The sequence below is a fragment of the Malaclemys terrapin genome, chromosome 7 (assembly GCF_027887155.1).
Source record: "Malaclemys terrapin pileata isolate rMalTer1 chromosome 7, rMalTer1.hap1, whole genome shotgun sequence".
NCBI classification, from domain to species: Eukaryota; Metazoa; Chordata; order Testudines; family Emydidae; genus Malaclemys; species Malaclemys terrapin.
In genome coordinates, this window is record NC_071511.1 from 10,514,094 (window position 1) to 10,528,595 (window position 14,502).

Consider the following 14,502-nt stretch of genomic DNA (forward strand, 5'->3'; position numbering starts at 1 on the left):
AGTGGGGCTTGTTGGGAGTGGTGAGGCTCATTGGGAGGTTCTGGGTTTGAGGGGGTCTGGATGCACAGTGGTTGGGTGAACGGGGGAGCAACTCCTTGTACAGTGATCCTTCCCCCTGCAGTTGAGGAGTGATGGCTGCAGGAAGCATGGTGGGGAGGGAGAGTTTGCAGAGCTTCCTATAGTCGGGGGAGAAATCTGGGGGTGGGTCTGACACAGCCCTGGATGCCGTGCATGGGAAGAGGAAGTCCCATCCTCCCCAACCCAGCCGAGGCTAGCAGCTGAGCCCAGCACAGGGTAGGACCCACCAGCCGGGTCTTCCCCAGTCCTGCCCCCTGCCCCACAGTGATTTACCTCTCTGCCGGCTGCACTGGGCACCTGAAACTTACTGCTGGGGAGGGTCACATGACTGCTTTTGTTGCTTCCTATTGCTTCCCTATCAGAAAGCCATTTTTCTGTGGGGAAGCAAAGAAATCCGTGGGGAACATAAATTCTGCACATGTGCAGTGGTGCAGAATTCCCCCAGGAGTAAAATTCATAACACTTCCCAGGGTTCAAAACCCATCCCTCCCCCGAGAAATTACATGCTGTCACAGTCCACAATAACATCCAACCTTTGCATTTAATACAACGGACTCTCAGGATACTTAAACTTAATTCAGGAAGGCTGTTCAAGGATAGTGCAGGGAATTGCCAAGTCTGTCACAAAGTGCCCCCTCTTCTGCAACATTAGCTACATCTTGTGGCCTTGTTTGTGGCATCGGTGTCCCCTCACCTAGTGACAACACTGGAGTGGTGCTGCCAAGAAGCTGATGGAGAGACACAGACGTTCCTGCCCTTCAGCAGACCCCCTGAATGCCACATGAATCGTGAAGGGCTAACAGGTTCTGCCCATTCTGAAGGAGCCAAAACCCATCTCCCTGACACAGCCTGTGAGGAGCACCAGGTGTACAGCAGCCCCAGTCGTGCCCCGTTCCTCATTACTGTGCCCCCAACACTGGCAGCCAGGAGGGGGTTGGTGTGGGAGCAGCCAAGGATCCCCCTTTGCACAGAGGTTCTCCAGGTTTCAGGCTGATTTTTGCAGGCAGAATGGTGCAAAGCAGCCAGCACGTGGATCAGGAATGGGGCCAGAATCTGAATGTGCTTCTCTGGCTCAGTGAATTACTACCAGCTCCTTCAGGAGCCAGGCAGGTAACACTAACATTACTAACTACATTACTACTCATCACTCACAATGCAGTTTCTGGAATTTACTTGCTAACCAAATACTCTATCCCCAGATCATTAGAAATACTGTACTCCTACAAGTGTGGCACTAGAGAGAAATCACATGGCCCTTGTTATCACAATATCTCCTGCTGAGCCGGTGGTGATCAGATGTCAGATCAGTTAGCAGGAGCTCAGCAGGCTAACCCCAATCGAACTGTGCATTCATGAGAATTGCAGCAGCAGTTGCGGATAAAACCCACTAGGTGGTGGCATGAGGGAAAGAAACATACGGAATGAGTTCAATTCCCCCCCGCGACAGCTCATGGGAGAAAGAGGGAAATCAGCCTTAATACTGTCCAAACACATCAAAACACTGTGGACAATTTTGCTCCCATTTCATGATGGTGTCATCTGTTTCAGGCCACTCTTTCCACAGACTTACAGCTATGCTACTGTATATTATCTTCTGTGTCATTTAGCAGCATATGATGCTATAATTAACATGGCACTCATTCCATGCCATGGACTGGCAAGCAGGCAGTTCTCACTCTGGACATACTGGCCCCGCTCTGAATAGCAGGCGCTAATTTCAGACACAGTGTTGGATGCCTTTGGGCTGATTTTCAAACGTGACATGCCACAGTCAGTCAAATCCTCCGATCTGGCCTCAGCGTGCCCAGCACCAGTCAGGAGGAAGGAAAGGGTATGCCATAGTGGTTTAAAGCCAATCTCACCTTCTCCCAATTCTAGGGGTACCAGGCATGCACCAGTCCTGCACTGAAATGTAAAGGAGCCTGCAGGTTTCTCAAACTAGATTGCCGCCAAGGGGGCCATTCCCGTGTCTAGGGACGGCCTGGCAGCAGGCCCCCCCGACCATACCTCCTGAAGTAGTGACAGGGAAAGCGACAGCTTTGCTGCCTCTGCTCCATCAGAGGATTCTGTCATGCCAGAGAAATCCTCTACTGGCCTTTACAACATATTTAAGGCTTCTTTCCTCATGCCATGGAGATGTTCTTCCAAAAAGTCCCTTCATGTGACTTAATCTGGGAAACTGACCCATCTGTGCATACTGCCTTGTACGCTCTGAGCACTGCTTATTATACTTCATCTGGCCTCCCTCCATCTGTAGCCACCTGTTGTCTCTTGTCACAGACTTAGACCGTAAACTCTCCAGGGCGGCACTGAGCTCTGTGGGGCCCTGGTTGGGCCCCTAGACACTGCCGTGATACAAATAACAAACACCAACAAAATCTCTTGCTGGCTTTATTGAAATGTTTATTAATTGCTTCTCTTATTGAGAGGGGGAAAAGCATGAACAATGAAATAAGCACACAAAAAAAGAAACCCCCCCCCGCCCCACAGCCTCCCTCAAGCCAAAACAACAACAACAAAAACACCCAAAGCTAAGTACCACATACAGCCTCTTGCTCATGTTATAACATAGTATTTCACCAGTGGTTAGGGTGACCAGACAGCAAGTGTGAAAAATCGGGACAGGGGGTTGGGAGGTAATAGGAGCCTATATAAGGAAAAGACCCAAAAATCAGGACTGTCCGTATAAAATCGGGACATCTGGTCACCCTACCAGTGGTCACTGCTTCATGTTGCAGGAAAAGCCAGAGAAAGAACCACAGGAGAGAGGAAAGAGAAAGAAACCATAGGAAATGAGAGAAGGGGGATGCGCAGGACATTGTGCCTCAGACAGAAGAAATGCCAAGCAGTGCCAGAAAATGGGCACCGCACAGAAATGGCAACATCAGTCTGCGGGTTAGATTTTTAGCTGGGACACATCAGTGTACTTCCATTGACTTCTATGGAGCTATGCTTCACATCAGCTGGGGCCCTGCTCCCAGTCCCAGAAGTGACTCTTTGTTCCATAAGGTTTATCTATAGAACGCACAGGCATGATGATGTTGGCCTCCTTTATAAAGCACTCTGAGATCTACTGATGTAAAAAGTGCTATCTCAGAGTTGGGTATTATTAACATTACTAGACCTCCATGAGCACAACTCCATTCCAAATGTTCTCTCTGTTGAATTACTAAAGATAAAGGCAAATGTCACCATCTTTGTGGAGTTCTTCTCTTCTTTTATATCCTGCTCTCGCTAGAGCTGCCCAGTCACTCACCCCAGTATCAGTTTTCTATCTTGGGCGTTGTGGACGATTTCCAGTGTTGCACTGTCAGATATTTTGCTACCGGAAGGCCGGTGGGAGCCAGCAGTTATGCAAATCAGTGAGTGCTTTGGGCTGGTGAGCCTCAGTACAAACAATTCTGCCTGCAATAAGAGAAAAGTCCCTAATATTAGTCCCAAAATGGGTGACTCAAGTAGGTGGCTAAATCTATATTTAGGCTCCTAAATAAGTGGTCTGATTTTCAGAGGTGCTGAGCAAATTGAATCTGGAGACCTTGGGCCAGTAAAACCAGTGTCATTGATGAAATCTATAGGAGTGACACAAGAGTGCAATACTACCTGTTTTTCCTACCTAGGTGTGAAAACCCCTCTCTCATCTTTGATGGCTTCCAAAAGCCCTAATTTAATCTTTCTTGACAGTTTGTCCAACTCTAGTGCAGATTTTTTTAGAGTGATAAAGCAGTCATTAATTTCCACAGGAAAGAAAAGAAGACATTAACTGCTCTGCTGTTCAAACAACAATGCTGCAATTGTTACATTGTCAGGATAAATTAGGCTGCAGAGTGGTGAAAACCCCAAAGGAAACTACATTCCCTTCTGAAATGTTCCTGCAAAGACCTTAGCTGGCCTCTTCCTGCAATGATGCTTTCAGAAATATCCAACAGCTCAAGTTTGGACACTAAAGGCTAGGATTGTCAAGAGACTAAGGTGCTCCACTCCCATTGGATTTCTATACAGTTTTGGGCACCAGAATCCCTTGGGATCCTTTGAAAATCTCATTTTAAATGAAAGGCATGTTGCAAACAGAACTGAAATTGTTCCCCTGAAGGATATGCCTTTTCTTAGCTGTTTACACTGGATTTCTGGGCAAGTAACATTGGAAATGTTGATCTATCATGTCAGACCCTCCTCTCTTCATCTGATGCTCTTACTCCCCCCTTCTCAGGCTTGTCGTCATCGAAGTTAGCTCCCTGTCTTCTCAGGAGATTCATGATATGTATATTTTTGTGCCTGATGCTCTTGAGATGTCTGAAAAATGTTCCTGTGAACCAGTCACTGTTGCATCACTCTCAAGTGAAGATAAATTTCCTCCCATTCCACCTTCCCCCCCGTTCTAAGACATGCCAGGAATACAAATTTGCTTTGCAAAGTTAGGGCTAAGCCAATAATATACCTCATTTTTATAAGGCAGCACTTTCACTTTTAAATTTTAAGATGACAGAGTTTGAAGGGATATCTGGCTTGTTTGGCTCAAGATGTTTCCAATTTAAGTCAAGTCTAATTTTTTCTTTAGTAATATCCATTTCTGTTCTTCTGTAACTTAAGTGAGACAAAACATTTACTAAGAACTTAACAGAACAACAACCATGGAACACTTGATCAATATCGATGCTTATTTCCCCCCACTGAATTCCGTGTATGCTTTGAATTTCTTTCACTGTAAACGCTCCTGGGCTGAGATTTGCTATTGTTTGGCATAATTTTGCCACTGCATTGCAACTGCATACACGGACTGAATTCAAAGCCCATTAAAGCTAATGGAAAGATGTCCATCAACGTCAATGGACTTCGGATCAGGTCCTTATAGCACAGACGATGAACAATAATTTAACAATGTCAAAGGGCCTGGTTCTACTTTCACTTGCAGGATACAATCAGGAAAAAGTGGAGTTAATCGACCTGATTTCACCTCCCTTTACACTGATGCAACTCCACTCACTTCAGTGGAGTTATTCCTGGCTTACATTTCTGTAAGTGAGAGGAGAATGAGGCCTCAAATATTGTCTGGATTACAAAGTAATACATTTCTCATGTGGAATCTGTCACACTAGGAAATTCAAGCAATTAGACTTCATGGGGGGAAAAATCAGATATTCTTCACTACTTTTAAGAGGTTTACAACTGTCAGAGACAATGCTGCTGCAATGAACTGTAAAAAAACAGGGCTAGCTGGCTGAGAAAAGGGGGCTGCTAATTTGTTGGTCTAGATCAGCTGTTCTCAAACTTCGGTGCACCGCGACCCCCTTCTGACAACAAAAATTACTACATGACCCCACGAGGGGAGACCAAAGCCTGAGTCTGCCTGAGCCCCACCACCCTGTGTGTGTGTGGGGGGGAAGGGGGTGCAAAGCCAAAGCCCAGGGGTTTCAGCTCCAGGCAGGGGGCCTGTAACTTGAACCCCACTGCCCAGGGCTGAAGCCCTCAGGCTTTGGCTTTGGACCTGAGCGGTGGGACTTGGCTTCAGCCCTTGGCCCCAGCAAGTCTAACACTAGCCCTGGTGACCCCATTAAAATGGGGTGACGACCCACTTTGGGACCCCAACCCACAGTTCGAAAACCCCTAGTCTAGAGCCTTTGAAAGCAAATAAGGCGAGGGAGGGGGACTGGATGGTTCAGGGGACTGGCAATTGGATCCAGTGCTTGAGTCATCTCTCTTAAGAGTGGGTGAAGGAGGGGAGAAGATGGGGCAAATATTAATTGCCCTTTGTGTTTGTCAGCACAGTTGCCAACTTTCCCGTGGTAAATAAACACCCCAATTTTCATAATAAGCCAAAAATCAAGCTAATCCCATTTCAAAACAAGGCCAAAACAAGCCAATTCCTAAGAACCCTAACACTCTCTGTGACTAGATCCCCCGGGAGTGCAGTCTGGGACTGTGGTGAACCGCTGTGCACCCCTGACTCTCCTCCCCCCACCCCATGCTTGCCCCCCATTGCCCCTGCTTGCCAGGAGTTGATCAAAAAAAAAAAAAGAAGAAGCAACAAGCTACAAGCCAAACAAGAACAAGCTACAAGCCAAAAACTAGCCAATAAGCAACTCACAAGCCAATTAAGCCAAAAACAAGCCCAATTTCTGCATTTTTTCCACGGGTTTGGCATGTTTGCTTGTCACCCTTATGCATGGGACAAACTCCACAAAGTCTGTATCCTCCTACAAAACTCTGCTTAAGATTCACTTCTGCCATGAGGTTTATAGGGTACTTCCATCTGAGTGACAAGGCACAGGCAGGCAGTGAATTGAGCACGCTGCTTATTATGGAAAAATGAGTTTGTTTCACGGTGTCCTTTCCCTCCCCTCCCTGCTCCTTCCCTTCCACTTCTGCTTGTCTATTTCATCCACCCGTTGCATTTGGCGAAAACCCTAGATTGTAAGCTCTCTGCTGCAGGGACTGCCTTTTTACTACGGGTTTGTACAGCGCCTTGCACACTGGGTCTCCCAGTCCTTGACTGGGCTCCATAGTTGCTACTGTATGACAACAGATAATAACGTTAATAATAAAAAAACATTAATACAAGTTGTCTGTGCACTTATTTGTTGCCCCAAATCTTAACGTGAGAAGCACAAGCAAAAATAATTGCTAATGGTTAGCGGAGCAGGCAAATGATCAGAATGATTTCCTATTGCTGAAGTGTCTGATTTCCCGGCTCTTTGAGCTCTGGTCAAGTGAAAAATTCTCTAAGTTATAACTTTGTCCTTCTATCTCAGCTGCGAGATAACTGCTCCGACTGGCAAAGGAGCTGCGGGTAATGTTTTTAAGCATGCTAGGCTCTTCCATGCTTGCGTAAGGAGTAGCAGAACAGAAGGAGGGGCACAGCTGGTGCTCCAGCCAGCTGTAAAAGAAACGGGGAGAGAATAAAGTATTGTACATTTTGTAGAAATCATGAACCAACTAGGACAGAGCTGTGTCAGGCACAGTTGGCACAGTGGACTTGAAATATGAAGCATGACTTTCAAAAATAAGTTTGCCATGACTGGGCAGATGCCAGCAGCTTCTGAGACAGAAGGATTATAAATCATTAGCACGGAGCCTCATGAAAACAAGAAGTCAGGATTTCTTATGGCATATGTCGCATTCCTGGTTGAGCGTCTCCTAATGGATATGCACCAGGTAGTTGTGTTTTGGACCCACAGTCTGGATCCCCGTGCTTCTAAGCTGCCTGGGTGTCGGGGCAGGCTCCAGCCACATCCTGGATCTGGCTCCTTGGGCACACTTCTCAGGCATGGACTCTGTCTGGTACCATGTCTAGGGAATTGGGACCCTGTGTTCCAACTGCACCAGGCCCCCAGGAAACCCCTACCACTCAAGTTCATCTTCTCCAGAATTCCACCCCTCTGAGTACTCTGGTCTATAGTTTAACCCTTCGGGGACACGTGGTAGTTGAAGCAAGAAAGACAGCCTCTGAGCAGAGGGATTTCTGAGCCAATCACGCTTCACTTTTAGAGGTTACAAGAGATACACAGATCTATTCTAGGCAATATACTAAGAGCTTGTCTATACACACACGCTGGTTCGGCGGCAGGCAATCGAACTTCTGGGTTCGATTTATCGCATCTTGTCTGGACGCGATAAATCAAACCCAGAAGTGCTCCCCGTCGACTCCGGTAATCCTGCTCGGCGTGAGGAGTACGCGGAGTCGACGGGGGAGCCTGCCTGCCTCATCTGGACCGCGGTAAGTTCGAACTAAGGTACGTCGACTTCAGCTACGTTATTCACGTAGCTGAAGTTGCGTACCTTAGTTTGAATTGGTGGGTTAGTGTAGACCAGGCCAAAGGCACAGTACACCATTCCCTCCCTCTGAGTCCTCACTGATCTTTGGGTGTTCTTTGGGATTCAATCAGTGTTTTAGCTTGAAACCCAGGGTTCCTCCCCCGGACCTCTTTCCTCTGGTTCAATCTTCTCCTGGTCATGCAGCCTCCTCGCTGACCCTGCAGCAAGCTCCCTTCAGCTTGGCTGATCCAAAGGTTCCCTCTAGCTCAGGAAGCACGTCTCTTGGTGCATCTTAAACCACACGGAGTCTGAGTTTTTTAAAACCAGCATCTTTACATAAGAGCTAGGGCTGTCAATTAATCGCAGTTAACTCATGTGATTAACTCAAAAAAATTCATCATGATTAATCGCACTGTTAAACAATAGAATACCAATTGGAATTTATTAAATATCTTTGGATGTTTTTCTACATTTTCAAATATACTGATTTCTATTACAAACAGAATACAAAGTGTACAGTGCTCACTTTTTTATTACAAATATTTGCACTGTACAAATAATAAACAAAAGAAATAGTATTTTTCAATTCACCTCATACAAGAACTGTAGTGCAATCTTTATTGTGAAAGTGCAACTTACAAATGTAGATTTTTTTTGTTACACAACTGCACTCAAAAACAAAACAATGTAAAACTTTAGAGCCTACAAGTCCACTCAGTCCTACTTCTTATTCAGCCAATTGCTAAGACAAACAAATTTGTTTATATTTATGGGAGATAATGCTGCCCACTTCTTATTTACAATGTCACCTGAAAGTGAGAACATCGCATGGCATTTTTGTAGCCGGTGTTGCAAGGTATTTACGTGCCAGATATGCTAAACATTAGTATGCCCCTTCATGTTTTGGCCACTATTCCAGAGGACATGCTTCCATGCTGATGACGCTCATTAAAAAAATAATGTGTTAATTAAATTTGTGACTGAACTCCTTGGGGGAGAATTGTATGTCTCCTGTTCTGTTTTACCAGCATTCAGCCATATATTTCATGTTATAGCAGTCTCGGATGATGACCCAGCACATGTTGTTCATTTTAAGAACACTTTCACAGCAGATTTGACAAAACACAAAAAAGATCGAGATTTCTAAAAATAGCTACAGCACTTGACCCAGAGTTTAAGAATCTGAGAGGGATGATGTCCCTGCACCCATTGCTCTCTCAACACCAATTTCAAACAATGTTCCTCTCCTCTGGTCAGGAATCTCTGCCTCTAGTGCACCGCTCAAAAGCAAAGCAAAACAATTCATAATATCCAGTATACGCTGCCCACACGGATCACATCATATAGCAATCAACTTCCCCACCTATCAATCCCCGCTTACAAGGCACTTCTTCAATCAAGCCTACAACCCTCTGCCCCTGAAGGAAATGCAAATAACCCCTTAAACAAATAGGAAAAGCAATGAGATTCACACCACATTCTGCTGCTTATTCACACTGATCTCTGTGGTCTCTCTATCCTGGGCGTGTATGCTGTCCATCTAGACTGTAAGCCCCGCAGAGCCAGGATTGTGTATTTGATATGTTTGCAGAGCACCTGGCATACTGTGGGCACTGTACAAATACTGGTAAATGTCACCCACACTGGCAGTGTGGGACTTTGGCCCTCTCCAGTGACTGGGCCACATACAAGGTTCAGGAGCCTGCTATCACCTCTGCGCGAAGGAGACTGGCCCTTTGGCTCATGCTTTTCGATTCAGAGGTTCTGGATTCAGTCCTGCAGACATGCCCAGTGACATCGTTGTGATAGCATCACAAAGTGGAACCACGACAGCACTAGTTGCTATGCTTGGCCATACACCAGGCCAGCCATTAACAGGCAGAACAAATGCCCTTCTCACACCTTTTCTAGCAGCCATTTCTTCCTTTCTGCTGCAGGGCATCTCCAGAGTGGGGCAGCCTACTAAGCAGAGCGCCTCTTACCGCCTTAACCCAGACTGCAAGGCCCTTGAAAATTTCATAATACATTTCCATACATCTTACCCCACTGCGTCTCACATCTTCCCTAGCACCTGGGGTGAAATCCTGACCCTAATGAAGTCAGTCAATGGTAAAACTCCCAGGGACTTCAATGAGGCCAGAATTTGACCCAGCATCTGTAAGTTTTAGAATCTTTTCACTGGGCATTTCTAGCTATGCCCACTCTGGTTACTACATGACATTCTTCTCATGACTGGACTGTACTATGTGCATATTAACTTAGACAGCTCAATTCCGCAGTGCATTCTTAGGATCTTAGCATTTTCCACTGCTTTCTCTTACCAAGGTGAGCATGCCACTGGGCAGGCCACCTCCTGAGTGCCCCTCTGTGGCCAGAAGTTGATCTGCAGTTGGACTACCTCAGTTTCCCTCCATTCAAGGAGCTTCTTAAATAAACATCACACAGGCTTTCATGAGTCTAATGACAACAGCCCTCCTGGGTTTGGGATTTATTAACTTAAAGTTCAAAATAAACATAAAAGTCTTCCCTCAGTTGGTCACAGTCAGGGCCGGATTTATACCTTATGTGCTCCTAGGCACGGCATCTTCCCCCCTCCTCCCCCCCCCCGCCTACAGCTGACCTTTCTGTTACACATAGTTTTAGAGAGGTAAAGTGCCCCTAGAATGCCGGCAACCCTAGGCATGTGCCTACTGTGCCCAATTGGAAATCCGTCCCAGCAGCCCTCGTCACAGTCCCAACCTCCCCTGGTGTCTCAGGGTCATTCTTGTCTTAGCAGGCTACTGCCAGCCCTTCCTAGCTGGAGCAATGACTAGGGTCTCAGGGTCCTCCCTGTAGGAGCCTCTCTCATTCTCTGCCATCTCTCCACAGCTTCCTGCTGCTCTTTATAGGAGATTCAGCTCTTCCAGACCCAACAAATTAACCCGAGGCCCCATCTAGATGTGGCAGGCAAGGCTAATTGGATGGGGCTGGCCAGTTCCAAGCCTCCCGCCCTCAAAGGAGCAGGCTAGCCCAGCACAGAACATATGACACTAAATGTTTGTTAGAAATCCATGAACAGTCCTGGGAATTTAAAAGCAAATTTTAATTTGACCATTTTCACCTCCCCTTTGTGTTCATTTGCTGCACTCAAGTGTCACTAAAGGCAAATGCTGAGCTCAAATCGTCACAGAAAAGAAACTTTGAATGGAAAAATTCACAATTCGTGCTGTGTGGGTTAACTATACAGATAGCCTGGAATAAAAAAACCACTTGTGATTTATGGAGCTTACCAACAGAGCACCAATAGTGATTATTCGCTGAGAACAGTTTGCAAATAAGCTGCAGATCAAGAATTATTTTTGGAGTAAATGCGCAAGCAATTTTAAATGATAATCAGTGGGAGAATTTTGCAGTTTGCTTGTTGACAATTCACAAACTAAATCAAAGGAGAAATTAGCAGAGGCGAATTATTCTCTGAGCTCTAGTGATTAGAATTTTACTGATCTCACTTCCTCATTAAAGTCAGTTTGATCAACCTGTAAGATTCACTGTTGTAACAAAAAATAACCTTTAAAATCTCTCTCCCTAAGGCAAACACACTTTGCTCTCATCCACCTCATAAAGAAGCCTAATGAAGAACTATTTTTCTCAGACACACTGAAAGACACTTAGTTCCAGACATGTCAAACCCATGAAAACACCACAGAAATTGGGCTTGTTTTTGGCTTAATTGGCTTGTGAGTTGCTTGTTGGCTAGTTTTTGGCTTGTAGCTTGTTGCTTCTTTTTTCTGATCGACTTCCGGCAAGCAGTGGCAAGGGGCGGGAGAGAGTCTGGGGTGCACAGCGGGCCCACAGTCCCAGATTTCACACCAGGGGATCTAGTCACAGAGTGTTGGGGATCTTAGGGATTGGCTTGTTTTGGCCTTGTTTTGAACTGGGATTAGCTTGATTTTGGGCTAATTGTGAAAGTCGGGGTGCTTATTTACCGTGTGAAAGTAGGCAACTGTGCTTAGTTCTCAATAGAACCATTCATCCCTCCTTATAAAAGTGCATTAAAAGAGTGTCTATAAGTACTAGGCATCAGCCAAAGTAAACCTTTATTTCACTTTCACACAGTGCCAACTTCAACTGAAGTCCTGCAGAGCTGGGATTCTGTGATTGTTGTGTGGACTCCTAGTTCTTCCCTCCAGCTATCATGGACGTTTCCGATGAGGAGACCAACATACAACACATGTTTGCCGTGTTGTTGTAGCCTTGTTGGTCCCAGGGTCTGACAGAGACAAGTAAGTGATGTAATATCTGTTATTGGACCAACTTCTGTTAGTCATGGGTGGTGGGTATTGAAGGCCAGGGGAGGCTAAGTCTCCCCTAACCCAAGCTGTGGCTCCACCCCGGCTCTGCCCCCGTTCCCCCTCTCCCCAGAAGCTGGCAGGGGCACAGCTCTAACTGGTGGCCTGGAGCTTGGGGGTTGGGCCAGCTGGCACTCCTCTGCCATGGGGGGGCGGCTTGGGCGGATAGTATGGGGGGGCTAGCCTCCGCCCCCCCCCCCCCCCCGCCGCCCATGCTGTTGGTGAAAGGTACAAGCTTTGAAGCCACACAGACTTTGGAAGACCTGTAAGAAGAGCTCTGTGTAGCTTGAAAGCTTGTACCTTCCTCCAACAGAGGTTGATCTGATAAAAGATATTACGGTAGCTCATACACCATACATGCATTGGTTCATTCCATAATAGGTGACATAGACACTACACAGTTTTCATTAACATTTCAGTGGGAGTTCTGGATACTCAGCAGCCAGTAAGATTGGGCCCTCAATCAAGCTCCACTTCTGGGATCGGCCTTAACTTAGGAAAGAAAAGGCCTAGCAGTCCTCAGTTGTACTTCTGCAACAAGTATCTCTCCACGTCATATTTCTATCAACGCCAGGGCGCTCCAGCAAAATACACTTGACAACCCTGGTATAGTGAAAAGCAAAAAAGATTTCTTATACACCTCTACCCCGATAGAACGCTGTCCTCGGGAGCCAAAAAATCTCACTGCGTTATAGGTGAAACCGCGTTATAGCGAACTTACTTTGATCCGCCGGAGTGCGCAGCCCCCCCTCAGCCCCTCAGAGTGCTGCTTTACCGCGTTATAGCCAAATTCATGTTATATCGGGTTGCGTTATAGCGGGGTAGAGGTGTACTTAAAATGGAATGATCCCAGAAGTTAAGGGTGATAGCCGCAGTTAGTGACACTGACTGAGTAGCTCAAGTCATTTTCAGTGGCGTACAACCTTATAAAAAGATGCATCTGAAGAAGTGAGGTTTTTACCCACGAAAGCTTATGCCCAAATAAACTGTTAGTCTTTAAGGTGCCACCAGACTCCTTGTTGTTTTTATAGATACAGACTAACACGGCTACCCCCTGATACTTGACACCATACAACCTTATGTACACCAAAGTTCACGCGTACTCAGCATAGACCGTTATGCAGCTAACGACGAATAAGAAAAGCAAACACTTCACATTTAAAATGTTCAGCGAGAAAATACCATTTCAGGGTTTGTGAAGGCAGGGCAACAACAAAAAGTGAGCTATTCCTGAACAATTCAAAGTGCAGTGTTCTCCGCAAGACTGATTTATGAAATACCTTTCAGGTCAAATCTTGCATTATTTACCATATTAAGGCAAAACTCCCATTGCATTCAATGGGAATTTTGCTTGAGAAAGACTGAGTAAGGAATTGGCCCTAGCTAACGTTTACCTTAGCATCTCATCACACTTGGCACAGAATTTTATTCCCAAGGGACACAACCCAGCATGGCAGGAGAAATGTGCATTGTCCTCTCTTCAGCTAGGCTGAGACACTATATTCAAATGGCAATTTAAAAAAAAAAAAGAAAAGAGTGGACAGCAGCACAGTGAAGAGCAAAATATTTGCATTGTTATAATCTGCCAGGTTGCGTGGGCTGTGAAGTCAACAGGCTATTTTGGGGATAATTCAGCACCTTTCAACTGTCACAGAACATTTCATGGAGGATGATGCCTAGCATTGTTCAGATGACATTAACTTCACCTCTTCATCCTAGTGGGACCATCAAACGCAAAGTTGGATTAAATTCGGCAGATCACATTATGTGGGAAAGTGAGAAATATTGCTGTATCACAATTGATTTTCCCAAAGGCACAAGCCACTGATACTGCAATGATAAATAATTTTCCACCAGTACTTTTCATATTCAGCAAGCTGAAAAGTTCTTCTGCATAGGCAAGTAAGATTTATTTAAAGCATATTTTATGTCGCTTATAATCTGAGAGTGGCAGGCAAGATTTTGTCTTGGTTGATTTTTTTTTGAATGGGTTGGAACACAAAAGGGACAGTCCTTTGTACCATGGTTAGAGTCACCTTTGACCTGAGACAGATGTAAATGTGGCTGGATAAAAGTCACACAAAAATAGACAAAATGGGAATGTGGCAATTATAAACTGTTGCATGCTTCATGTGATGTTTGAAACATCAGAAATTATTGCCGTGCTAGGACAGTTTCACAAGCTACAGGCCTGCTTTAGCCATAAGATTTCTAGAGCTAATTGGTTCATCTGCCATATTTCTGGCTGACCGATTTTACAGTGTAAAAACCAAAATCCACAGCCTGATTATTCACATCTGAACCATTAAAAAAAACCAGGCCATGAATCACATTCCTTTTACATTTG